This window comes from Aulostomus chinensis, chromosome 1 (assembly GCF_037954235.1).
Source record: "Aulostomus chinensis isolate RoL2024-O1b breed Wild chromosome 1, RoL_Achi_v1.0, whole genome shotgun sequence".
Classification (NCBI taxonomy): Eukaryota; Metazoa; Chordata; class Actinopteri; order Syngnathiformes; family Aulostomidae; genus Aulostomus; species Aulostomus chinensis.
The window spans coordinates 16,927,460-16,954,920 of record NC_141320.1 but is presented as its reverse complement, the minus strand read 5'-3'; the positions used below and the strand labels follow the sequence as shown (position 1 = coordinate 16,954,920).

At 38.1% G+C, this 27,461-nt stretch overlaps 1 non-coding gene across 1 annotated transcript; it reads right to left on the bottom strand.

The window, feature by feature from the left end:
- Window positions 1-23,984: 23,984 nt before the first annotated feature.
- On the bottom strand, window positions 23,985-24,056 carry trnae-uuc (transfer RNA glutamic acid (anticodon UUC)). Its single transcript has one exon. It is a non-coding gene; the product is annotated as a tRNA-Glu (tRNA).
- Between the last annotated feature and the right edge of the window lie 3,405 nt (window positions 24,057-27,461).

Sequence of the window (27,461 nt, the reverse complement as noted above, 5' to 3'; positions counted from 1 at the left end):
TGAGGTTCGTAGCAACTTTTACTACATTACTTTCGCATTATTTTGAGGTTCGTAGCAACTCTTACTACATTACTGTCAGCATCACTTTGAGGTTATTCGAAACGCTTACTACATTACTGTAAGCATGACTGAGTTGATTAGCAACTATCACTACATTACTGTTATCATCATTTTGAGTTAATTAGCAATTCTTCCGACATCACTGTCGCAATATTTTGAGGTTCGTAGCAACTTTTACTACATTACTTTCGCAATATTTTGAGGTTCGTAGCAACTCTGACTACATGACTGTAAGCATCACTTTGAGGTTATTCGAAAGTTTCACTCCATTACTGTTAGCATAATTTTGAGTTCATTAGCAATTCTTACTACATCACTGTTGCATCAATTTGAGATCATTAGCAATTCTTCTGACATCACTGTCACATTATTTTGAGGTTCGTAGCAACTCTTAGTACATGACTGTCAGCATCACTTTGAGGTTATTCGAAACACTTACTACATTACTGTAAGCATCACTGAGTTGATTAGCAACTATCACTACACTACTGTTCGCATCATTTTAAGTTCATTAGCAATTCTTCCGACATCACTGTCGCAATATTTTGAGGTTCGTAGCAACTTTTAGTACATGACTGTCAGCATCACTTTGAGGTTATTCGAAACGTTCACTCCATTACTGTTAGCATCATTTTGAGATCATTACCAATTCTTCTGAACTCACAGTCGCATCATTTTGAGATCTTTAGCAATTCTTCCGACATCACTGTCGCATTATTTTGAGGTTCGTAGCAACTCTTAGTACAAGACTGTCAGCATCACTTTGAGGTTATTCGAAACGTTCACTTCATTACTATTAGCATCATTTTGAGTTCATTAGCAATTCTTACGACATCACTGTCGCATCATTTTGAGATCATTAGCAATTCTTCCAACATCACTGTCGCATTATTTTGAGGTTCGTAGCAACTCTTACTACAAGACTGTCAGCATCACTTTGAGGTTATTCGAAACGTTCACTCCATTACTGTCAGCATCATTTTGAGTTCATTAGCAATTCTTACTAAATCACTGTCGCATCATTTTGAGTTCATTAGCAATTCTTCCGACATCACTGTCGCAATATTTTGAGGTTCGTAGCAACATTTACTACATTACTTTCGCATTATTTTGAGGTTCGTAGCAACTCTTAGTACATGACTGTCAGCATCACTTTGAGATTATTCGAAACGTTCACTCCATTACTGTTAGCATCATTTTGAGTTCATTAGCAATTCTTACTAAATCACTGTCGCATCATTTTGAGATCATTAGCAATTCTTCTGACATCACTGTCACATTATTTTGAGGTTCATAGCAACTCTTACTACATTACTGTCAGCATTACTGACTTGATTAGCAACTATCACTACATTACTGTTAGCATCATTTTGAGTTCATTAGCAATTCTTCCAACATCACTGTCGCATTATTTTGAGGTTCGTAGCAACTCTTACTACATAATTGTTGCATTATTTTAAGGTTCGTAGCGACTCTTACTACATTACTGTCAGCATCACTTTGAGTTTTTTAGCAACTATCACTACATTACTGTTAGCATCATTTTGAGTTCATTAGCAATTCTTCCGACATCACTGTCGCATTATTTTGAGTTTCGTAGCAACTCTTACTACATGACTGTCAGCATCACTTTGAGGTTATTCGAAACGTTCACTCCATTACATTTAGCATCATTTTGAGTTCATTAGCAATTCTTACTAAATCACTGTCGCATCATTTTGAGATCATTAGCAATTCTTCTGACATCACTGTCACATTATTTTGAGGTTCGTAGCAACTCTTACTACATTATTGTTTCATTATTTTAAGGTTCGTAGAAACTCTTACTACATTACTTTCAGCATCACTTTGAGTTTATTAGCAACTATCACTACATTACTGTTTGCATCATTTTGAGTTTATCAGCAATTCTCACGACATCACTGTAGCATTGAATTGAGTTCATTTGCAACTCTTACTAAATGACTATCAGCATCACTTTGAGGTTGTTCGAAACTCTTACTACATTACTGAAAGCATCACTGAGTTTCTTAGCAAGTATCACTACATTACTGTTAGCATCATCTTGAGTTCATTAGCAATTCTTCCGACATCACTGTCGAAATATTTTGAGGTTCGTAGCAACTCTTACTACATAATTGTTGCATTATTTTAAGGTTCGTAGCGACTCTTACTACATGACTGTCAGCATCACTTTGAGTTTTTTTAGCAACTATCACTACATTACTGTTAGCATCATTTTGAGTTTATTAGCAATTCTTCCGACATCACTGTCGCATTATTTTGAGGTTTGTAGCAACTCTTACTACATGACTGTCAGCATCACTTTGAGGTTGTTCGAAACACTTACTACATTACTGTAAGCATCACTGACTTGATTAGCAACTACCACTACATTACTGTTAGCATCATCTTGAGTTCATTTGCAATTCTTCCGACATCACTGTCGCAATATTTTGAGGTTCGTAGCAACTTTTACTACATTACTTTCGCATTATTTTGAGGTTCGTAGCAACTCTTACTACATTACTGTCAGCATCACTTTGAGGTTATTCGAAACGCTTACTACATTACTGTAAGCATGACTGAGTTGATTAGCAACTATCACTACATTACTGTTATCATCATTTTGAGTTAATTAGCAATTCTTCCGACATCACTGTCGCAATATTTTGAGGTTCGTAGCAACTTTTACTACATTACTTTCGCAATATTTTGAGGTTCGTAGCAACTCTGACTACATGACTGTAAGCATCACTTTGAGGTTATTCGAAAGTTTCACTCCATTACTGTTAGCATAATTTTGAGTTCATTAGCAATTCTTACTACATCACTGTTGCATCAATTTGAGATCATTAGCAATTCTTCTGACATCACTGTCACATTATTTTGAGGTTCGTAGCAACTCTTAGTACATGACTGTCAGCATCACTTTGAGGTTATTCGAAACACTTACTACATTACTGTAAGCATCACTGAGTTGATTAGCAACTATCACTACACTACTGTTCGCATCATTTTAAGTTCATTAGCAATTCTTCCGACATCACTGTCGCAATATTTTGAGGTTCGTAGCAACTTTTAGTACATGACTGTCAGCATCACTTTGAGGTTATTCGAAACGTTCACTCCATTACTGTTAGCATCATTTTGAGATCATTACCAATTCTTCTGAACTCACAGTCGCATCATTTTGAGATCTTTAGCAATTCTTCCGACATCACTGTCGCATTATTTTGAGGTTCGTAGCAACTCTTAGTACAAGACTGTCAGCATCACTTTGAGGTTATTCGAAACGTTCACTTCATTACTATTAGCATCATTTTGAGTTCATTAGCAATTCTTACGACATCACTGTCGCATCATTTTGAGATCATTAGCAATTCTTCCAACATCACTGTCGCATTATTTTGAGGTTCGTAGCAACTCTTACTACAAGACTGTCAGCATCACTTTGAGGTTATTCGAAACGTTCACTCCATTACTGTCAGCATCATTTTGAGTTCATTAGCAATTCTTACTAAATCACTGTCGCATCATTTTGAGTTCATTAGCAATTCTTCCGACATCACTGTCGCAATATTTTGAGGTTCGTAGCAACATTTACTACATTACTTTCGCATTATTTTGAGGTTCGTAGCAACTCTTAGTACATGACTGTCAGCATCACTTTGAGATTATTCGAAACGTTCACTCCATTACTGTTAGCATCATTTTGAGTTCATTAGCAATTCTTACTAAATCACTGTCGCATCATTTTGAGATCATTAGCAATTCTTCTGACATCACTGTCACATTATTTTGAGGTTCATAGCAACTCTTACTACATTACTGTCAGCATTACTGACTTGATTAGCAACTATCACTACATTACTGTTAGCATCATTTTGAGTTCATTAGCAATTCTTCCAACATCACTGTCGCATTATTTTGAGGTTCGTAGCAACTCTTACTACATAATTGTTGCATTATTTTAAGGTTCGTAGCGACTCTTACTACATTACTGTCAGCATCACTTTGAGTTTTTTAGCAACTATCACTACATTACTGTTAGCATCATTTTGAGTTCATTAGCAATTCTTCCGACATCACTGTCGCATTATTTTGAGTTTCGTAGCAACTCTTACTACATGACTGTCAGCATCACTTTGAGGTTATTCGAAACGTTCACTCCATTACATTTAGCATCATTTTGAGTTCATTAGCAATTCTTACTAAATCACTGTCGCATCATTTTGAGATCATTAGCAATTCTTCTGACATCACTGTCACATTATTTTGAGGTTCGTAGCAACTCTTACTACATTATTGTTTCATTATTTTAAGGTTCGTAGCAACTCTTACTACATTACTTTCAGCATCACTTTGAGTTTATTAGCAACTATCACTACATTACTGTTTGCATCATTTTGAGTTTATCAGCAATTCTCACGACATCACTGTAGCATTGAATTGAGTTCATTTGCAACTCTTACTAAATGACTATCAGCATCACTTTGAGGTTGTTCGAAACTCTTACTACATTACTGAAAGCATCACTGAGTTTCTTAGCAAGTATCACTACATTACTGTTAGCATCATCTTGAGTTCATTAGCAATTCTTCCGACATCACTGTCGAAATATTTTGAGGTTCGTAGCAACTCTTACTACATAATTGTTGCATTATTTTAAGGTTCGTAGCGACTCTTACTACATGACTGTCAGCATCACTTTGAGTTTTTTTAGCAACTATCACTACATTACTGTTAGCATCATTTTGAGTTTATTAGCAATTCTTCCGACATCACTGTCGCATTATTTTGAGGTTCGTAGCAACTCTTACTACATGACTGTCAGCATCACTTTGAGGTTGTTCGAAACACTTACTACATTACTGTAAGCATCACTGACTTGATTAGCAACTACCACTACATTACTGTTAGCATCATCTTGAGTTCATTTGCAATTCTTCCGACATCACTGTCGCAATATTTTGAGGTTCGTAGCAACTTTTACTACATTACTTTCGCATTATTTTGAGGTTCGTAGCAACTCTTACTACATTACTGTCAGCATCACTTTGAGGTTATTCGAAACGCTTACTACATTACTGTAAGCATGACTGAGTTGATTAGCAACTATCACTACATTACTGTTATCATCATTTTGAGTTAATTAGCAATTCTTCCGACATCACTGTCGCAATATTTTGAGGTTCGTAGCAACTTTTACTACATTACTTTCGCAATATTTTGAGGTTCGTAGCAACTCTGACTACATGACTGTAAGCATCACTTTGAGGTTATTCGAAAGTTTCACTCCATTACTGTTAGCATAATTTTGAGTTCATTAGCAATTCTTACTACATCACTGTTGCATCAATTTGAGATCATTAGCAATTCTTCTGACATCACTGTCACATTATTTTGAGGTTCGTAGCAACTCTTAGTACATGACTGTCAGCATCACTTTGAGGTTATTCGAAACACTTACTACATTACTGTAAGCATCACTGAGTTGATTAGCAACTATCACTACACTACTGTTCGCATCATTTTAAGTTCATTAGCAATTCTTCCGACATCACTGTCGCAATATTTTGAGGTTCGTAGCAACTTTTAGTACATGACTGTCAGCATCACTTTGAGGTTATTCGAAACGTTCACTCCATTACTGTTAGCATCATTTTGAGATCATTACCAATTCTTCTGAACTCACAGTCGCATCATTTTGAGATCTTTAGCAATTCTTCCGACATCACTGTCGCATTATTTTGAGGTTCGTAGCAACTCTTAGTACAAGACTGTCAGCATCACTTTGAGGTTATTCGAAACGTTCACTTCATTACTATTAGCATCATTTTGAGTTCATTAGCAATTCTTACGACATCACTGTCGCATCATTTTGAGATCATTAGCAATTCTTCCAACATCACTGTCGCATTATTTTGAGGTTCGTAGCAACTCTTACTACAAGACTGTCAGCATCACTTTGAGGTTATTCGAAACGTTCACTCCATTACTGTCAGCATCATTTTGAGTTCATTAGCAATTCTTACTAAATCACTGTCGCATCATTTTGAGTTCATTAGCAATTCTTCCGACATCACTGTCGCAATATTTTGAGGTTCGTAGCAACATTTACTACATTACTTTCGCATTATTTTGAGGTTCGTAGCAACTCTTAGTACATGACTGTCAGCATCACTTTGAGATTATTCGAAACGTTCACTCCATTACTGTTAGCATCATTTTGAGTTCATTAGCAATTCTTACTAAATCACTGTCGCATCATTTTGAGATCATTAGCAATTCTTCTGACATCACTGTCACATTATTTTGAGGTTCATAGCAACTCTTACTACATTACTGTCAGCATTACTGACTTGATTAGCAACTATCACTACATTACTGTTAGCATCATTTTGAGTTCATTAGCAATTCTTCCAACATCACTGTCGCATTATTTTGAGGTTCGTAGCAACTCTTACTACATAATTGTTGCATTATTTTAAGGTTCGTAGCGACTCTTACTACATTACTGTCAGCATCACTTTGAGTTTTTTAGCAACTATCACTACATTACTGTTAGCATCATTTTGAGTTCATTAGCAATTCTTCCGACATCACTGTCGCATTATTTTGAGTTTCGTAGCAACTCTTACTACATGACTGTCAGCATCACTTTGAGGTTATTCGAAACGTTCACTCCATTACATTTAGCATCATTTTGAGTTCATTAGCAATTCTTACTAAATCACTGTCGCATCATTTTGAGATCATTAGCAATTCTTCTGACATCACTGTCACATTATTTTGAGGTTCGTAGCAACTCTTACTACATTATTGTTTCATTATTTTAAGGTTCGTAGAAACTCTTACTACATTACTTTCAGCATCACTTTGAGTTTATTAGCAACTATCACTACATTACTGTTTGCATCATTTTGAGTTTATCAGCAATTCTCACGACATCACTGTAGCATTGAATTGAGTTCATTTGCAACTCTTACTAAATGACTATCAGCATCACTTTGAGGTTGTTCGAAACTCTTACTACATTACTGAAAGCATCACTGAGTTTCTTAGCAAGTATCACTACATTACTGTTAGCATCATCTTGAGTTCATTAGCAATTCTTCCGACATCACTGTCGAAATATTTTGAGGTTCGTAGCAACTCTTACTACATAATTGTTGCATTATTTTAAGGTTCGTAGCGACTCTTACTACATGACTGTCAGCATCACTTTGAGTTTTTTTAGCAACTATCACTACATTACTGTTAGCATCATTTTGAGTTTATTAGCAATTCTTCCGACATCACTGTCGCATTATTTTGAGGTTTGTAGCAACTCTTACTACATGACTGTCAGCATCACTTTGAGGTTGTTCGAAACACTTACTACATTACTGTAAGCATCACTGACTTGATTAGCAACTACCACTACATTACTGTTAGCATCATCTTGAGTTCATTTGCAATTCTTCCGACATCACTGTCGCAATATTTTGAGGTTCGTAGCAACTTTTACTACATTACTTTCGCATTATTTTGAGGTTCGTAGCAACTCTTACTACATTACTGTCAGCATCACTTTGAGGTTATTCGAAACGCTTACTACATTACTGTAAGCATGACTGAGTTGATTAGCAACTATCACTACATTACTGTTATCATCATTTTGAGTTAATTAGCAATTCTTCCGACATCACTGTCGCAATATTTTGAGGTTCGTAGCAACTTTTACTACATTACTTTCGCAATATTTTGAGGTTCGTAGCAACTCTGACTACATGACTGTAAGCATCACTTTGAGGTTATTCGAAAGTTTCACTCCATTACTGTTAGCATAATTTTGAGTTCATTAGCAATTCTTACTACATCACTGTTGCATCAATTTGAGATCATTAGCAATTCTTCTGACATCACTGTCACATTATTTTGAGGTTCGTAGCAACTCTTAGTACATGACTGTCAGCATCACTTTGAGGTTATTCGAAACACTTACTACATTACTGTAAGCATCACTGAGTTGATTAGCAACTATCACTACACTACTGTTCGCATCATTTTAAGTTCATTAGCAATTCTTCCGACATCACTGTCGCAATATTTTGAGGTTCGTAGCAACTTTTAGTACATGACTGTCAGCATCACTTTGAGGTTATTCGAAACGTTCACTCCATTACTGTTAGCATCATTTTGAGATCATTACCAATTCTTCTGAACTCACAGTCGCATCATTTTGAGATCTTTAGCAATTCTTCCGACATCACTGTCGCATTATTTTGAGGTTCGTAGCAACTCTTAGTACAAGACTGTCAGCATCACTTTGAGGTTATTCGAAACGTTCACTTCATTACTATTAGCATCATTTTGAGTTCATTAGCAATTCTTACGACATCACTGTCGCATCATTTTGAGATCATTAGCAATTCTTCCAACATCACTGTCGCATTATTTTGAGGTTCGTAGCAACTCTTACTACAAGACTGTCAGCATCACTTTGAGGTTATTCGAAACGTTCACTCCATTACTGTCAGCATCATTTTGAGTTCATTAGCAATTCTTACTAAATCACTGTCGCATCATTTTGAGTTCATTAGCAATTCTTCCGACATCACTGTCGCAATATTTTGAGGTTCGTAGCAACATTTACTACATTACTTTCGCATTATTTTGAGGTTCGTAGCAACTCTTAGTACATGACTGTCAGCATCACTTTGAGATTATTCGAAACGTTCACTCCATTACTGTTAGCATCATTTTGAGTTCATTAGCAATTCTTACTAAATCACTGTCGCATCATTTTGAGATCATTAGCAATTCTTCTGACATCACTGTCACATTATTTTGAGGTTCATAGCAACTCTTACTACATTACTGTCAGCATTACTGACTTGATTAGCAACTATCACTACATTACTGTTAGCATCATTTTGAGTTCATTAGCAATTCTTCCAACATCACTGTCGCATTATTTTGAGGTTCGTAGCAACTCTTACTACATAATTGTTGCATTATTTTAAGGTTCGTAGCGACTCTTACTACATTACTGTCAGCATCACTTTGAGTTTTTTAGCAACTATCACTACATTACTGTTAGCATCATTTTGAGTTCATTAGCAATTCTTCCGACATCACTGTCGCATTATTTTGAGTTTCGTAGCAACTCTTACTACATGACTGTCAGCATCACTTTGAGGTTATTCGAAACGTTCACTCCATTACATTTAGCATCATTTTGAGTTCATTAGCAATTCTTACTAAATCACTGTCGCATCATTTTGAGATCATTAGCAATTCTTCTGACATCACTGTCACATTATTTTGAGGTTCGTAGCAACTCTTACTACATTATTGTTTCATTATTTTAAGGTTCGTAGCAACTCTTACTACATTACTTTCAGCATCACTTTGAGTTTATTAGCAACTATCACTACATTACTGTTTGCATCATTTTGAGTTTATCAGCAATTCTCACGACATCACTGTAGCATTGAATTGAGTTCATTTGCAACTCTTACTAAATGACTATCAGCATCACTTTGAGGTTGTTCGAAACTCTTACTACATTACTGAAAGCATCACTGAGTTTCTTAGCAAGTATCACTACATTACTGTTAGCATCATCTTGAGTTCATTAGCAATTCTTCCGACATCACTGTCGAAATATTTTGAGGTTCGTAGCAACTCTTACTACATAATTGTTGCATTATTTTAAGGTTCGTAGCGACTCTTACTACATGACTGTCAGCATCACTTTGAGTTTTTTTAGCAACTATCACTACATTACTGTTAGCATCATTTTGAGTTTATTAGCAATTCTTCCGACATCACTGTCGCATTATTTTGAGGTTCGTAGCAACTCTTACTACATGACTGTCAGCATCACTTTGAGGTTGTTCGAAACACTTACTACATTACTGTAAGCATCACTGACTTGATTAGCAACTACCACTACATTACTGTTAGCATCATCTTGAGTTCATTTGCAATTCTTCCGACATCACTGTCGCAATATTTTGAGGTTCGTAGCAACTTTTACTACATTACTTTCGCATTATTTTGAGGTTCGTAGCAACTCTTACTACATTACTGTCAGCATCACTTTGAGGTTATTCGAAACGCTTACTACATTACTGTAAGCATGACTGAGTTGATTAGCAACTATCACTACATTACTGTTATCATCATTTTGAGTTAATTAGCAATTCTTCCGACATCACTGTCGCAATATTTTGAGGTTCGTAGCAACTTTTACTACATTACTTTCGCAATATTTTGAGGTTCGTAGCAACTCTGACTACATGACTGTAAGCATCACTTTGAGGTTATTCGAAAGTTTCACTCCATTACTGTTAGCATAATTTTGAGTTCATTAGCAATTCTTACTACATCACTGTTGCATCAATTTGAGATCATTAGCAATTCTTCTGACATCACTGTCACATTATTTTGAGGTTCGTAGCAACTCTTAGTACATGACTGTCAGCATCACTTTGAGGTTATTCGAAACACTTACTACATTACTGTAAGCATCACTGAGTTGATTAGCAACTATCACTACACTACTGTTCGCATCATTTTAAGTTCATTAGCAATTCTTCCGACATCACTGTCGCAATATTTTGAGGTTCGTAGCAACTTTTAGTACATGACTGTCAGCATCACTTTGAGGTTATTCGAAACGTTCACTCCATTACTGTTAGCATCATTTTGAGATCATTACCAATTCTTCTGAACTCACAGTCGCATCATTTTGAGATCTTTAGCAATTCTTCCGACATCACTGTCGCATTATTTTGAGGTTCGTAGCAACTCTTAGTACAAGACTGTCAGCATCACTTTGAGGTTATTCGAAACGTTCACTTCATTACTATTAGCATCATTTTGAGTTCATTAGCAATTCTTACGACATCACTGTCGCATCATTTTGAGATCATTAGCAATTCTTCCAACATCACTGTCGCATTATTTTGAGGTTCGTAGCAACTCTTACTACAAGACTGTCAGCATCACTTTGAGGTTATTCGAAACGTTCACTCCATTACTGTTAGCATCATTTTGAGTTCATTAGCAATTCTTACTAAATCACTGTCGCATCATTTTGAGTTCATTAGCAATTCTTCCGACATCACTGTCGCAATATTTTGAGGTTCGTAGCAACTTTTACTACATTACTTTCGCATTATTTTGAGGTTCGTAGCAACTCTTAGTACATGACTGTCAGCATCACTTTGAGATTATTCGAAACGTTCACTCCATTACTGTTAGCATCATTTTGAGTTCATTAGCAATTCTTACTAAATCACTGTCGCATCATTTTGAGATCATTAGCAATTCTTCTGACATCACTGTCACATTATTTTGAGGTTCATAGCAACTCTTACTACATTACTGTCAGCATTACTGACTTGATTAGCAACTATCACTACATTACTGTTAGCATCATTTTGAGTTCATTAGCAATTCTTCCAACATCACTGTCGCATTATTTTGAGGTTCGTAGCAACTCTTACTACATAATTGTTGCATTATTTTAAGGTTCGTAGCGACTCTTACTACATTACTGTCAGCATCACTTTGAGTTTTTTAGCAACTATCACTACATTACTGTTAGCATCATTTTGAGTTCATTAGCAATTCTTCCGACATCACTGTCGCATTATTTTGAGTTTCGTAGCAACTCTTACTACATGACTGTCAGCATCACTTTGAGGTTATTCGAAACGTTCACTCCATTACATTTAGCATCATTTTGAGTTCATTAGCAATTCTTCTGACATCACTGTCACATTATTTTGAGGTTCGTAGCAACTCTTACTACATTATTGTTTCATTATTTTAAGGTTCGTAGCAACTCTTACTACATTACTTTCAGCATCACTTTGAGTTTATTAGCAACTATCACTACATTACTGTTTGCATCATTTTGAGTTCATCAGCAATTCTCACGACATCACTGTAGCATTGAATTGAGTTCATTTGCAACTCTTACTACATGACTGTCAGCATCACTTTGAGTTTTTTTAGCAACTATCACTACATTACTGTTAGCATCATTTTGAGTTTATTAGCAATTCTTCCGACATCACTGTCGCATTATTTTGAGGTTCGTAGCAACTCTTACTACATGACTGTCAGCATCACTTTGAGGTTGTTCGAAACACTTACTACATTACTGTAAGCATCACTGACTTGATTAGCAACTACCACTACATTACTGTTAGCATCATCTTGAGTTCATTTGCAATTCTTCCGACATCACTGTCGCAATATTTTGAGGTTCGTAGCAACTTTTACTACATTACTTTCGCAATATTTTGAGGTTCGTAGCAACTCTGACTACATGACTGTAAGCATCACTTTGAGGTTATTCGAAAGTTTCACTCCATTACTGTTAGCATAATTTTGAGTTCATTAGCAATTCTTACTACATCACTGTTGCATCAATTTGAGATCTTTAGCAATTCTTCTGACATCACTGTCACATTATTTTGAGGTTCGTAGCAACTCTTAGTACATGACTGTCAGCATCACTTTGAGGTTATTCGAAACACTTACTACATTACTGTAAGCATCACTGAGTTTCTTAGCAACTATCACTACATTACTGTTAGCATCATTTTAAGTTCATTAGCAATTCTTCCGACATCACTGTCGCAATATTTTGAGGTTAGTAGCAACTTTTACTACATTACTGTCACAATATTTTGAGGTTTGAAGCAACTCTTACTACATGACTGTCAGCATCACTTTGAAGTTATTCGAAAGTTTCACTCCATTACTGTTAGCATCATCTTGAGTTCATTAGCAATTCTTCCGACATCACTGTCGCAATATTTTGAGGTTAGAAGCAACTTTTACTACATTACTGTCACAATATTTTGAGGTTTGAAGCAACTCTTACTACATGACTGTCAGCATCACTTTGAAGTTATTCGAAAGTTTCACTCCATTACTTTTAGCATCATCTTGAGTTCATTAGCAATTCTTCCGACATCACTGTCGCAATATTTTGAGGTTCGTAGCAACTTTTACTACATTACTTTCGCATTATTTTGAGGTTCGTAGCAACTCTTAGTACATGACTGTCAGCATCACTTTGAGATTATTCGAAACGTTCACTCCATTACTGTTAGCATCATTTTGAGTTCATTTGCAATTCTTACTAAATCACTGTCGCATCATTTTGAGATCATTAGCAATTCTTCTGACATCACTGTCACATTATTTTGAGGTTCATAGCAACTCTTACTACATTACTGTCAGCATTACTGACTTGATTAGCAACTATCACTACATTACTGTTAGCATCATTTTGAGTTCATTAGCAATTCTTCCAACATCACTGTCGCATTATTTTGAGGTTCGTAGCAACTCTTACTACATAATTGTTGCATTATTTTAAGGTTCGTAGCGACTCTTACTACATTACTGTCAGCATCACTTTGAGTTTTTTAGCAACTATCACTACATTACTGTTAGCATCATTTTGAGTTCATTAGCAATTCTTCCGACATCACTGTCGCATTATTTTGAGTTTCGTAGCAACTCTTACTACATGACTGTCAGCATCACTTTGAGGTTATTCGAAACGTTCACTCCATTACATTTAGCATCATTTTGAGTTCATTAGCAATTCTTACTAAATCACTGTCGCATCATTTTGAGATCATTAGCAATTCTTCTGACATCACTGTCACATTATTTTGAGGTTCGTAGCAACTCTTACTACATTATTGTTTCATTATTTTAAGGTTCGTAGCAACTCTTACTACATTACTTTCAGCATCACTTTGAGTTTATTAGCAACTATCACTACATTACTGTTTGCATCATTTTGAGTTTATCAGCAATTCTCACGACATCACTGTAGCATTGAATTGAGTTCATTTGCAACTCTTACTAAATGACTATCAGCATCACTTTGAGGTTGTTCGAAACTCTTACTACATTACTGAAAGCATCACTGAGTTTCTTAGCAAGTATCACTACATTACTGTTAGCATCATCTTGAGTTCATTTGCAATTCTTCCGACATCACTGTCGCAATATTTTGAGGTTCGTAGCAACTTTTACTACATGACTGTCAGCATCACTTTGAGGTTGTTCGAAACACTTACTACATTACTGTAAGCATCACTGACTTGATTAGCAACTACCACTACATTACTGTTAGCATCATCTTGAGTTCATTTGCAATTCTTCCGACATCACTGTCGCAATATTTTGAGGTTCGTAGCAACTTTTACTACATTACTTTGGCATTATTTTGAGGTTCGTAGCAACTCTTACTACATTACTGTCAGCATCACTTTGAGGTTATTCGAAACGCTTACTACATTACTGTAAGCATGACTGAGTTGATTAGCAACTATCACTACATTACTGTTATCATCATTTTGAGTTCATTAGCAATTCTTCCGACATCACTGTCGCAATATTTTGAGGTTCGTAGCAACTTTTACTACATTACTTTCGCAATATTTTGAGGTTCGTAGCAACTCTGACTACATGACTGTAAGCATCACTTTGAGGTTATTCGAAAGTTTCACTCCATTACTGTTAGCATAATTTTGAGTTCATTAGCAATTCTTACTACATCACTGTTGCATCAATTTGAGATCTTTAGCAATTCTTCTGACATCACTGTCACATTATTTTGAGATTCGTAGCAACTCTTAGTACATGACTGTCAGCATCACTTTGAGGTTATTCGAAACACTTACTACATTACTGTAAGCATCACTGAGTTTCTTAGCAACTATCACTACATTACTGTTAGCATCATTTTAAGTTCATTAGCAATTCTTCCGACATCACTGTCGCAATATTTTGAGGTTAGTAGCAACTTTTACTACATTACTGTCACAATATTTTGAGGTTTGAAGCAACTCTTACTACATGACTGTCAGCATCACTTTGAAGTTATTCGAAAGTTTCACTCCATTACTGTTAGCATCATCTTGAGTTCATTAGCAATTCTTCCGACATCACTGTCGCAATATTTTGAGGTTAGAAGCAACTTTTACTACATTACTGTCACAATATTTTGAGGTTTGAAGCAACTCTTACTACATGACTGTCAGCATCACTTTGAAGTTATTCGAAAGTTTCACTCCATTACTGTTAGCATCATCTTGAGTTCATTAGCAATTCTTCCGACATCACTGTCGCAATATTTTGAGGTTCGTAGCAACTCTTACTACATTATTGTTTCGTTATTTTAAGGTTCGTAGCAACTCTTACTACTTTACTGTCAGCATCATTTTGAGTTTATTAGCAACAATCACTACATTACTGTTTGCATCATTTAGAGTTTATCAGCAATTCTCACGACATCACTGTAGCATTGAATTGAGTTCATTAGCAACTCTTACTAAATGACTGTCAGCATCACTTTGAGGTTGTTCAAAACTCTTACTACATTACTGTAAGCATCACTGAGTTTCTTAGCAAGTATCACTACATTACTGTTAGCATCATCTTGAGTTCATTAGCAATTCTTACGACATCACTGTCGCAATATTTTGAGGTTCGTAGCAACATTTACTACATTACTGTTGCATTATTTTGAGGTTCGTAGCAACACTTACGACATGACTGTCAGCATCACTTTGAGGTTATTCGAAAGTTTCACTCCATTACTGTTAGCATCATTTTGAGTTGTTGAGCAATTCTCACGACATCACTGTAGCATTGAACTGAGTTCATTAGCAACTCTTACTAAATGACTGTCAGCATCACTTTGAGGTTGTTCGAAACTCTGACTACATTACTTTAAGCATCACTGAGTTTCTTAGCAACTATCACTACATTACTGTTAGCATCATCTTGAGTTCATTAGCAATCCTTCCGACATCACTGTCGCAATATTTTGAGGTTCGTAGCAACTTTTACTACATTACTGTCGCATTATTTTGAGGTTCGTAGCAACACTTACTGCATGACTGTCAGCATCACTTTGAGGTTATTCGAAACACTTACTACATTACTGTAAGCATGACTGAGTTGATTAGCAACTATCACTACATTACTGTTAGCATCATTTTGAGTTCATTAGCAATTCTTCCGACATCACTGTCGCAATATTTTGAGGTTCGTAGCAACTTTTACTACATTACTGTAAGTTTCACTTTGAGGTTATTCGAAACACTTACTACATTACTGTAAGCATCACTGACTTGATTAGCAACTATCACTACATTACTGTTAGCATCATTTTTAGTTCATTAGCAATTCTTCCGACATCACTGTCGCAATATTTTGAGGTTCGTAGCAACTTTTACTACATTACTGTCGCATTATTTTGAGGTTCGTAGCAACACTTACTACATGACTGTCAGCATCACTTTGAGGTTATTCGAAAGTTTCACTCCATTACTGTTAGCATCATTTTGAGTTCATTAGCAATTCTTACTAAATCACTGTCGCATCATTTTGAGATCATTAGCAATTCTTCTGACATCACTATCACATTATTTTGAGGTTCGTAGCAACTCTTACTACATGACTGTCAGCATCACTTTGAGGTTATTCGAAACGTTCACTCCATTACTGTTAGCATCATTTTGAGTTCATTAGCAATTCTTACTAAATCACTGTCGCATCATTTTGAGATCATGAGCAATTCTTCTGACATCACTGTCACATTATTTTGAGGTTCCTAGCAACTCTTACTACATTATTTTTGCATTATTTTAAGGTTCGTAGCAACTCTTACTACATTACTGTCAACATCACTTTGAGTTTATTAGCAACTATCACTACATTACTGTTAGCATCATTTTGAGTTCATTAGCAATTCTTCCGACATCACTGTAGCATTGAATTGAGTTAATTAGCAACTCTTACTAATTGACTGTCAGCATCACTTTGAGGTTGTTCGAAACTCTTACTACATTACTGTATGCATCACTGAGTTTCTTAGCTACTATCACGACATTACTGTTAGCATCATTTTGAGTTCATTAGCAATTCTTCTGACATCACTGTCCCATTATTTTGAGGTTCGTAGCAACTTTTACTACATGACAGTCAGCATCACTTTGAGGTTGTTCGAAACTCTTACTACATTACTGTAAGCATCACTGAGTTTCTTAGCAACTATCACTTCATGACTGTTAGCATCATCTTGAGTTCATTAGCAATTCATCCGACATCACTGTCGTATTTATTTTTAGGTTCGTAGCAACTTTAACTACATTACTGTCGCATTATTTTGAGGTTCGTAGCAACACTTACTACATGACTGTCAGCATCACTTTGAGGTTATTCGAAACGTTCACTCCATTACTATTAGCATCATTTTGAGTTCATTAGCAATTCTTACTAAATCACTGTCTCATCATTTTGAGATCATTAGCAATTCTTCTGACATCACTGTCACATTATTTTGAGGTTTGTAGCGACTCTTACTACATTATTGTTGCATTATTTTAAGGTTCGTAGCAACTCTTACTTCATGACTGTAAGCATCACTGAGTTTATTACCAACTATCACTACATTACTGTTAGCATCATTTTGAGTTTATCAGCAATTCTCACGACATCACTGTAGCATTGAATTGAGTTCAATAGCAACTCTTACTAAATGATTGTCAGCATCACCTTTAGGTTGTTCGAAGCAACACTTACTACATGACTGTAAGCATCACTGAGTTTCTTAGCAACTATCACTACATTACTGTTAGCATCATCTTGAGTTCATTAGCAATTCTTCCGACATCACTGACGCAATATTTTTAGGTTCGTAGCAACTCTTACTACATCACTGTCGCATTATTTTGAGATTCGTAGCAACACTTACTACATGACTGTCAGCATCACTTTGAGGTTATTCGAAAGTTTCATTCCATTACTGTTAGCATCATTTTGAGTTCATTAGCAATTCTTACTACATCACTGTCACATCATTTTGAGATCATTAGCAATTCTTCCGACATCACTGTCGCAATATTTTGAGGTTCGTAGCAACTCATACTACATTACTGTTGCATTATTTTAAGGTTCCTAGCAACTCTTACTACATTACTGTCAGCATCACTTTGAGTTTATTAGCAACTATCACTACATTACTGTTAGCATCATTTTGAGTTGTTGAGCAATTCTCACGACATCACTGTAGCATTAAATTGAGTTCATTAGCAATTCTTCCGACATCACTGTCGCAATATTTTGAGGTTCGTAGCAACTTTTACTACATTACTGTCGCATTATTTTGAGGTTCGTAGCAACTCTTACTACACGACTGTCAGCATCACTTTGAGGTTGTTCGAAACACTTACTACATTTCTGTCAGCATCACTTTGAGATATTGAGCAACTATCACTACATTACTGTTAGCATCATTTTGAGTTTATTAGCAATTCTTACTCCATCACTGTCGCAACATTTTGAGATCATTAGCAATTCTTCCAACATCACTGTCGCATTATTTTGAGGTTCGAAGCAACTCTCACTACATGACTGTCAGCATCACTTTGAGGTTATTCGAAACTTTCACTTCATTACTGAAAGCATCACTGATTTTATTAGCAACTATCACTACATTACTGTTAGCATCATTTTGAGTTCATTAGCAATTCCTACGACATCACTGTAGCATTATTTTGAGGGTAGTAGCAACTCTTACTACATTACTGTCAGCATCACTGAGTTTATTAGCAACTCTCACTACATTACTGTTAGCATCATTTTGAGTTCATTAGCAATTCTTACGACATCACTATCACAATATTTTGAGGTTCGTCGCAACTTTTACTACATGACTGTCAGCATCACTTTGAGGTTGTTCGAAACACTTACGACATTACTGTAAGCCTCACTGAGTTTATTAGCAACTATCACTACATTTCTGTTAGCATCATTTTGAGATCATTAGCAATTCTTCCGACATCACTGTCGCATTTTTTGGAGGTTCGTAGCAACTCTTACTACATGACTGTCAGCATCACTTTGAGGTTGTTCGAAACTTTCACTTCATTACTGAAAGAATCAATGAGTTTATAGCAACTATCACTACATTACTGTTAGCATCGTTTTGAGTTTATTAGCAATTCTTACTCCATCACTGTCGCATTATTTTGAGGTTATTCGAAACTTTCACTACATTATTATTAGCATCATTTTGAGTTCATTAGCAATTCTTCCGACATCACTGTATCATTATTTTGTGGTTAGTAGCAACTCTTACTACATGACTGTCAGCATCACTTTGAGGTTGTTCGAAACACTTTCTACATTACATTTAGCATCTTTTTTAGTTCATTAGCAATTCTTACTAAATCACTGTCGCATCATTTTGAGATCATTAGCAATTTTTCTCACATCACTGTCGCATTATTTTGAGGTTGGTAGCAACTCTTAGTACATGACTGTCAGCATCACTTTGAGTTTATTAGCAACTATCACTACATTACTGTTAGCATCATTTTGAGTTCATTAGCAATTCTTATGACATCACTGTCACATCATTTTGAGATCATTAGGTATTCTTCCGACATCACTGTAGCAATATTTTGAGGTTCGTAGCAACTTTTACTCCATCACTGTCGCATTATTTTGAGGTTAGTAGCAACTCTTACTACATGACTGTCAGCATCACTTTGAGTTTATTAGCAACTATCACTACATTACTGTTAGCATCATTTTGAGTTCATTAGCAATTTTTACAACATAATTGTAGCATTATTTTGAGGTTATTAGCAACTCTTCCTCCATTACTGTCGCATCATTTTGAGATCATGAGCAATTCTTCTGACATCACTGTAGCATTATTTTGAGATTTTGAGGTACCTTTGTTTTTAACCTCGTCCCCACTGATCCTGGATCTGCTCGACGTTCCTGCCTTTTAAAAGGAAGGTTTTCATCACCACTGTTGCAGGATGTGCTGCTGATGGAGAATTGTTGGGTGGAGGTTCATTGAAGGAGTTTGGTGCTGGACCTGCTCTACTTATGAAGAGTCATGAGAGAACTTTGTTGTGATTTGGTGCAAAACAAATAAAATTAACTTGACCAGTGTTATTTGTGGTCTTTTGTTAATTGCGTGTCACATTAAATTATTGTTGGTCACTTTCCTAGCAACATCCTCACAGTGGCAAGACAAGAACACTTCTACTTTTAATGATGACAGTTTGTTCAACACTAAACTTCATCCAGTACCATGTTGTCAAACACTGGAACCTCCACAGCACCTGAACAGGGACTTGAACCCTGGACCCTCACATTAAAAGTCTGATGCTCTACCGTCTGAGCTCCTCAGGCTCTTTCTACAGCATTGAGACAGGAACAGAAACACCTGTGAAGGTCAAACTGATGCTTTCTTGACTTGTTCAGTCCTCCATGTTGAAGTCCTCCATGCTTTTGATTGGCTCTGATTCTCTGTGGCAAAATCAAACAAGAGGCTCCAAAAATGTCCTGAATGTCACAAGAATGCACAGGACAAGATGTTAGTTTCCTTCATGTCTGCAGTTCCTCCACTGGAAAGTAAAGTCAATGCTGCTCCTCTGCTGAAACCTGGGATCGGACCAGGGACCTTTAGATCTTCAGTCTAAGGCTCTCCCAACTGAGCTGGTTCAGTTCTGAGGGAGGGCCCTGCTTCTCTCATTTATAATCTCTTCCACTCTCACTGGACCTTAGAGAGGATTGGAGCTTCTGAAGTCCTGACACATTGAACAGTTCTCCAGGACCAAACTGAACGAACTGAAGAAGCTTCTTGGAACTCTAAACTTCTTAACTCACTTTCTCCAAAAACTGTGCCTGGACGAAGGCCGTTTCCAGCTGTCCTTCAAGCTGACGAGGGCCAAGTTTGATGACCTGTTTGTGAGGATATCAAGGATGGACACCAACTACAGGCCCCAGGTCCGTTGACATGACTTCCCTGACACCAGGGGAATGTCAATGCTGACAGGCTCTCTGGACTCATTGTCATGAGAATTTGTCACATCAGTTGAATATCTTCACATACGTGAATTCATTGAAGGAGTGTGGTTCTGGACCTGCTCTACCTGTCAAGTGTCTTGAGAGAACTTTTGTTGTGATGTGGCACAATATAAATAACATTGACTCGACAATAAATCGACTCTTTCCCCAACCATTTAAAGCAAACAGCCGTTCCCGCTGATCCTGGATCTGCGCAACGTTCCTGCTTTTTAAAAGGAAAATTGTCATCATTGCTTTTGCAGGATGTGCTGGCTGATGGAGAATTGTTGGCTATGAACTCATTGAACTCAGTCCAAGTCAGTAGTTTTGAGCAAACTCACGACTCCTGATGTTTAACTCAATTGTTTGTTAAATACAGAGATCCAGGTGTAGTTCCTCTATGTTCATCCACTAAACTAGAATAGAGTTCTCCTCTCTCCATGGTGGAACAAAGAAGGGGGAGGGTCAATAACAATATGATCTTTGGACGTTACAGCATCTAAAGACTCAAATCCATATTTCAGGATACATATTTGAGAGGGAGGAAACAGTGATGGGAGGCTGGAGGCTTGAAGGGCTTGATTTTTAGCGGCCAGTGAAGCCACCTTTTGCTGGCTGAGTCCCAGAGACTCATGGAGGCTCTTTGTGGAGGATTTCCACGAGAGTCCAGCATCGAAACTTGTTAGTTTCCTGTCAATTGAGTCCAGGATGTCCCCGAGGTCCTTATTGGGTGATGAGGGTGCGCTGGACGGTCGGCTTCTTTTGGGAAGTGGGGTCGCCACGTTTCCGGTCCTCCCCACGACGGGTCGGTGGCAGCACTCGTCTACGTTCTCCTGCAGACTTTCTGCGGTTCCTTCTTCCAGATTTTATTGATGAGGATTGTTGTGGATGAGAGAATTGAAAATTCTTACTGCAGTTTGAGGTTTTGATGATTCAAACTGTGTAGATTGGCGTTAAGAAGTTAGCTTGTTTGGATAAATTCAGGTGTGAGCCACCACACTGAATCAGGCACAGGTAGGACGTTCACCCTGACATGGAACATCAACAGCTTAACGTTGCTGGCAGGACTCCAACCTGAGCAGGGACACCCCAATGGATTTCTAGTCCATCGCCTTCACCACTCGGCCACAACGACCACATTCACACACACATTTGAAGAGGATGGATATCCACAAAATGATCTTAATTTCTGTCACAAGCCCATTTGTGTGAGGTCCTATTTTCTCTTTTTCAGCATTCCTTTGTTTCCAAGTCTCTAATAAGTGCAGAATTACAAAGACAAGCAAGCTGGATCCATCCTGGGCAGGTGATATGAGCCATTGACCACTGGCCAGAGACCCTGGCACAGACGTTGGGGGTGGTGAGAGAGAGCATTTCTACAATTATATTCTACATTTATAGAATTCTACAATCCTACAATTTCATTGAGCAGACGCTTTTGTCCACAGCCACGTACGTACATCACATGTATAGAATATATATGTTCCTCTTTCATCTACTGATTAACCACAAAATGCAGTCAAATGCCAGTAAATTCTGAGTATTTATTCATTATTCATGATTATTTATTATTTTTGAATCCATTTTCACTGTCACTCTTCTGTTCATTTTCAGTTTGATTCATAAAAATGAACAAACTTTGACGTGTTTTCTTCTCTTGTGTGTCAACAACTTTGGATTGAATCTCCTGACAAACAGACCACATGACCAGGAGGAAGTGTTGTTGGTGAGTTTGGCCCCTGAGCTCAAGACAGTTGGGACCAATAAAGGACAGCTTCAAATGCAGCTGTGAAGCCTCATTGTCAGCTGGGAGGAACGACAGGTGTCTCCCTCTAGTGGCTCCTCACAGCAACACCAGCCTCATTTCATTCACATGCATCCACCACCTCACTACTAAAGGCCAGTTGGGCCTCCACAGACAGGTGAGTTTCAAGTGTTGGACAAAGGTCTTTAAGATGTTCTTATTAATTCTGTAACATCTGAGATTAAAATCTATGGAATTACAACCAACAAGCAGCCAAACACCTGATCAGATGCTCCTTCATCAGGCTGAGAAGAATCAATCTAAACTGGGATGAAGAAAATTAACTTAGAGGAGAAACCTCCTGATTGGCTGACATGGACCCACCTGATCCATGTCAGCCTTGTTGGAGCAGAAAGAGGTGGATCAGAGGAATCAGTGGATCAAGACTCAGGTGGCAGATGAAGAGTCTCTGTATTCACAATGGAGTCAGAGAAATCTTCCAACGTGAGAGAACGTGACAGACCATTTTATACCAAAGACAGGCTGTGTGTGTGTGTGTGTGTGTGTGTGTGTGTTTATGTGCAGACTTTTCCCTGGAACAACGTTTTTTATTTGAAGCAAGAAAGCAAGAGCCTCCAGATCAAAGTCAGAATTGATGATGATGTCATCAGGGCTTTGATAGTGTATTTATTTGTACCTAGAATTCTGTCTTTGATCTCAGGAGGACGTGAGAGAAACTCAACTTTAAAAAGTATATGAGAGCATTCAGCTTGGTTAGAAAACATTTTGACTGTTCAACAGTAGAGTTTGTTAGAAACAGTTTACAACACTCAGAATTAAATTGAAGATACAAAAACCTTCCACACTTAAATCCTGTCTCTAACTTCAAACTGGGGATGAACATTTTTTTAATCAATCTGTCTCTATGTGTTGGCCCTGCCATGGACTGGTGACCTGTCCAGGATAAACCCCGCCCCTCACCTGAGGGCTGCTGGGATAGGCTCCACCCCCACGAACCATTGCAGATCATCAATAACCAAAGCTACTAAGGAGGATTACAGTTTGTCCTTGCAGGAGTCAGTGACTTAATAGAGTCTAACAAAGGGTTGAACCTGAATGAGACAGTCACCCTTCAACATGGGGCCATGGCAGAGTGAACCAAGAACACTACAATGGGGGTGAGAGTGGAGCCATGATGGATTCACAGTTCATCACCTCCACCATCATGTGGACCACCTGATCACCTCTCCCTCAACCTCTAAATAACTCATTCCCTGACCGGGAATCGAACCCGGTCCTCGGCGGTGAAAGCACCGAATCCTAGCCACTAGACCATCAGGGACCACACTGAGCTCTCCAACAACAGAGACTATAGACAATGACTCAAGAACACAGGACTCTGTGGTCTCAGCTTGAGATGCAGAGGGTCCACCAAGACCACCAGACACCTCAGCCCCCTAAAGACAGTCCACCCCCAGGATCCTGCCCCCTCTGCTCCAACTCAGCCCTCCATTCATAACGTGACTTTCGCTACATCCGAACTGCCAAGTACCAACCTACGTCCTCCTGCTACGATCTAAACATGGCGGCACCACTCAGACACCCTAGAAGATTGGTGGGGAAGCACGACCTCTGCTGGCAGAGCACAGACACCGCAATTAGGTAGACAGCACCAACGAAAGCCCCACCTGCTGGCCTGACTGTGGTACTGCACTCCACTCTGAACAAACCCTTCATTCATTCTCTATTATTAAGCACGTTAACGCACCTGTACAGGTGTGTTCACATTATATACATATTATATATTTATGCTTGGCCGTTTTTGATGAACTTGGGCGGGACTCTGGTGCAGGGATGAGGTCATGGAGCTGATCTGGGAGCAGTCCTGATGTTAAATGCTGTGATGAAGGACAGTGTGGAGGAAAAATGAGTCAAATTTAAATTGTCAACAGTTCAACGTTGTTGGCAGGACTCCAACCTGAGCAGGGAGACCCCAATGGATTTCTAGTCCATCGCCTTCACCACTCGGCCACAACGACCACATTCACACACTTTTGTAGGAGACTGAAATTCAACAATGAAAGTTCATGTCGGCACAGTGAAATATTTTTTTGTCCTCTCTCAAAGACAAACTATTTGTGTGTGTGTGTGTGTGTGTGTGTGTGTGTGTGTGTGTCAGTGTTGTGACTGAGCAGTGAAGAAGACGACCTTCTGACTCCATTTTCTTTGTTGCTCTTCTATCAGTTCCTCAGTTTCTCTCATCAAGTGAAGCAGCTTTGACAGGTTTACTTCTCTGTGTGTTCACAACTTTGGTCTTTAAACTCCTGACAAACTCACCACGTCACACATTTGGTGAATTAAAGCAACAAATAATGACATCATGATGATTCAGGTTCGGGGGGCACGGCCTGGAGGAAGAGTGGCCGTCTAGCAGAGTTGCTGGTTCAGTTCTCACTTCAGCTGGTGACCATGTTGAAGTGTCCTTGAGCAAGACACTGAGCCCCTCATTGCTCCTGATGACCAGCATCCAAGACCAACAAGCTTCTGATTGGCTCTGATTCTCTGAGGCAAAGTCCAACACAGGAAACAGAAACTCTTGAGGTTGTCTCACATTTTTTAAAGAAACTCAGCACAGGACAGTGATAGGAGGCTTGTTTCCTTGATGTGGGCTTCACCTCCACTGCTGTCCACATTTAAATGCTGGCTGATGCTGGTCCCCTGTTGAAACCTGGACCAGACCAGGGACCTTCAGACCTTCAGTCTAACGCTGTTCCAGCATTGGATGAAAGAGACTGGTGCTCTCATCTTCTTCAACATTGACTTGTTCTACCAGGACAAGAGAATCTGAGCTTGGATGTCATTTAGCAGTCAAAGGCTTGTTAAACTGGTCAACATCAGCTGGTGTTCACTCTGATGATGTAGCGATGGTCTGGATTCTTCCTTCTGGAGCACCAAGCTGCTGGGAAGAAGCCTGATGATGTCAGAGTTGTGTTCAGTGGCTCCTGCTGGGTCCATTTCTGACAAATGGGCTCCAAAGAGTTCAGCTGTTTAAAAGGCTCAGAGAAAGCAGCACATCATGGTGGTCAGGAGACGAGGTGGCTGAGTGGTTAAGGTGATGGACTGCTGATCCATTGAGCTCTGCAGGCGTGGGTTCCAATCCCATCCTCGTCGTAGGAGACTTTGGTTTCTGCTCCTAGATTCTGGAACGACTCTGAACTGTGAGGCTTTTCAAGAGGAGATCCTGCAGCACCAGAGAGCTGCAGTTCCAGGACCCCACAGCACCACCTACTGAATTGGATGATAAAATGCAGTTCTGGGACTTCTGTTTTTTGGTGACAGCGCCACCTATCGAATTAGATGATAGCAAATTACTCCTTTCGAACTGCAGTATTAAAGGTTTATTCCACCAAAATACTACTTCCTGTCCTTTAATTTCTGACAACTGTATAAAAGGATTATTCCAATTTCTCCAAAATACTTTCAAACAAGTTATAGTTTTAAAGGTTTATTCCACCAAAATACTTTCTAATTTATAGTTTTAAAGGTTCGTTCCACCAAAATACTTTCTAATTTATAGTTTTAAAGGTTCGTTCCACCAAAATACTGCTTTCTGTCCAACTTCTCAGTTTTAAAGGTTCCTTCAGTTGAGGGCTCCTGGTTCTGTGTGAGGGGTTGAGGGTCGATATGGGATGATGAGGAAGATTTCATGTCCCGATGGTCCTGCTAAAGTAACTGAGAGTCATGATATCAAACAATGTCATCAAAATATGCTTGAACTCTTAAAATGGCAATAAAATCTACTGGAATCATTTTACCACAAACACTTTTATTGTGTTTTTGTGAGCATCATTTTTCAAACATTATAACATAAACTTTAAAAAGGGTCCATTCACTAACACTCTTACTTGAAGGTAGTCACTGATATCAGTAAACAGCTGATAAAGATTTGTGTTCATGTTTTAATTCTCTACTCTGACCTGTGCTGAGACACTGGACCAGAGAGGAAGACCTGCTCAGCCTCCTGCATGGACCAATTCTGCAGCTCAGTGATGACGACGAGGGACTCAGCATTGAGTTCATTTTAAACTTTTTGGAGGAAACAACTGTAAATTAACCAGCAGTTACTGGTGATGCTTCACAGTTTCCAAGCTCAAACGGCCTCCTGCTTGTTGGACTCACAATTTCCAAAAAAGGTAGACATCAAAAGTCAAATCATGTTTTTGTTTGGTTTTGTGTTGTTTTGTTTTTTACTGGAGGAAAACTTCAAATTGTGATGATGTGTCTGACTTAGAAACTGAACCCCCAAAAATCAAAAAGTCTCCTTCTTCTGTGCCGTGATCTCTGAGCTGATCATGATTGATCTCATCAATAATCCTTGGCAGCCGACCAGTCACACACAGCCCCCCCACACACACACACTGAGACATGCAGCAGCTCACAGTAACTGCCTCAGTCACACAGCAGATAGACTCCTTTCTATAACAAGATAAGCAGTAGAAATGGATGGAAGTGATGATGAACTGATGAACAGGTGATTTGTCCAAAAGTCAACATCAGATTCATTTCCAATCTGTGGAAGCAGTTTCATCTTGAGGTTCCAGGTAAGAACAGCCAGCTGTGGGCTGACACACATCTCTTCAGGAGCACTTCTATGCTCCAAACTTGCCAGGTTGAATTGTGTCTGTATTCTGAGGGCAGCAGGAGGACGGAGGAGTGAGGACACACACATTTGGAACTGAGAGCAGCT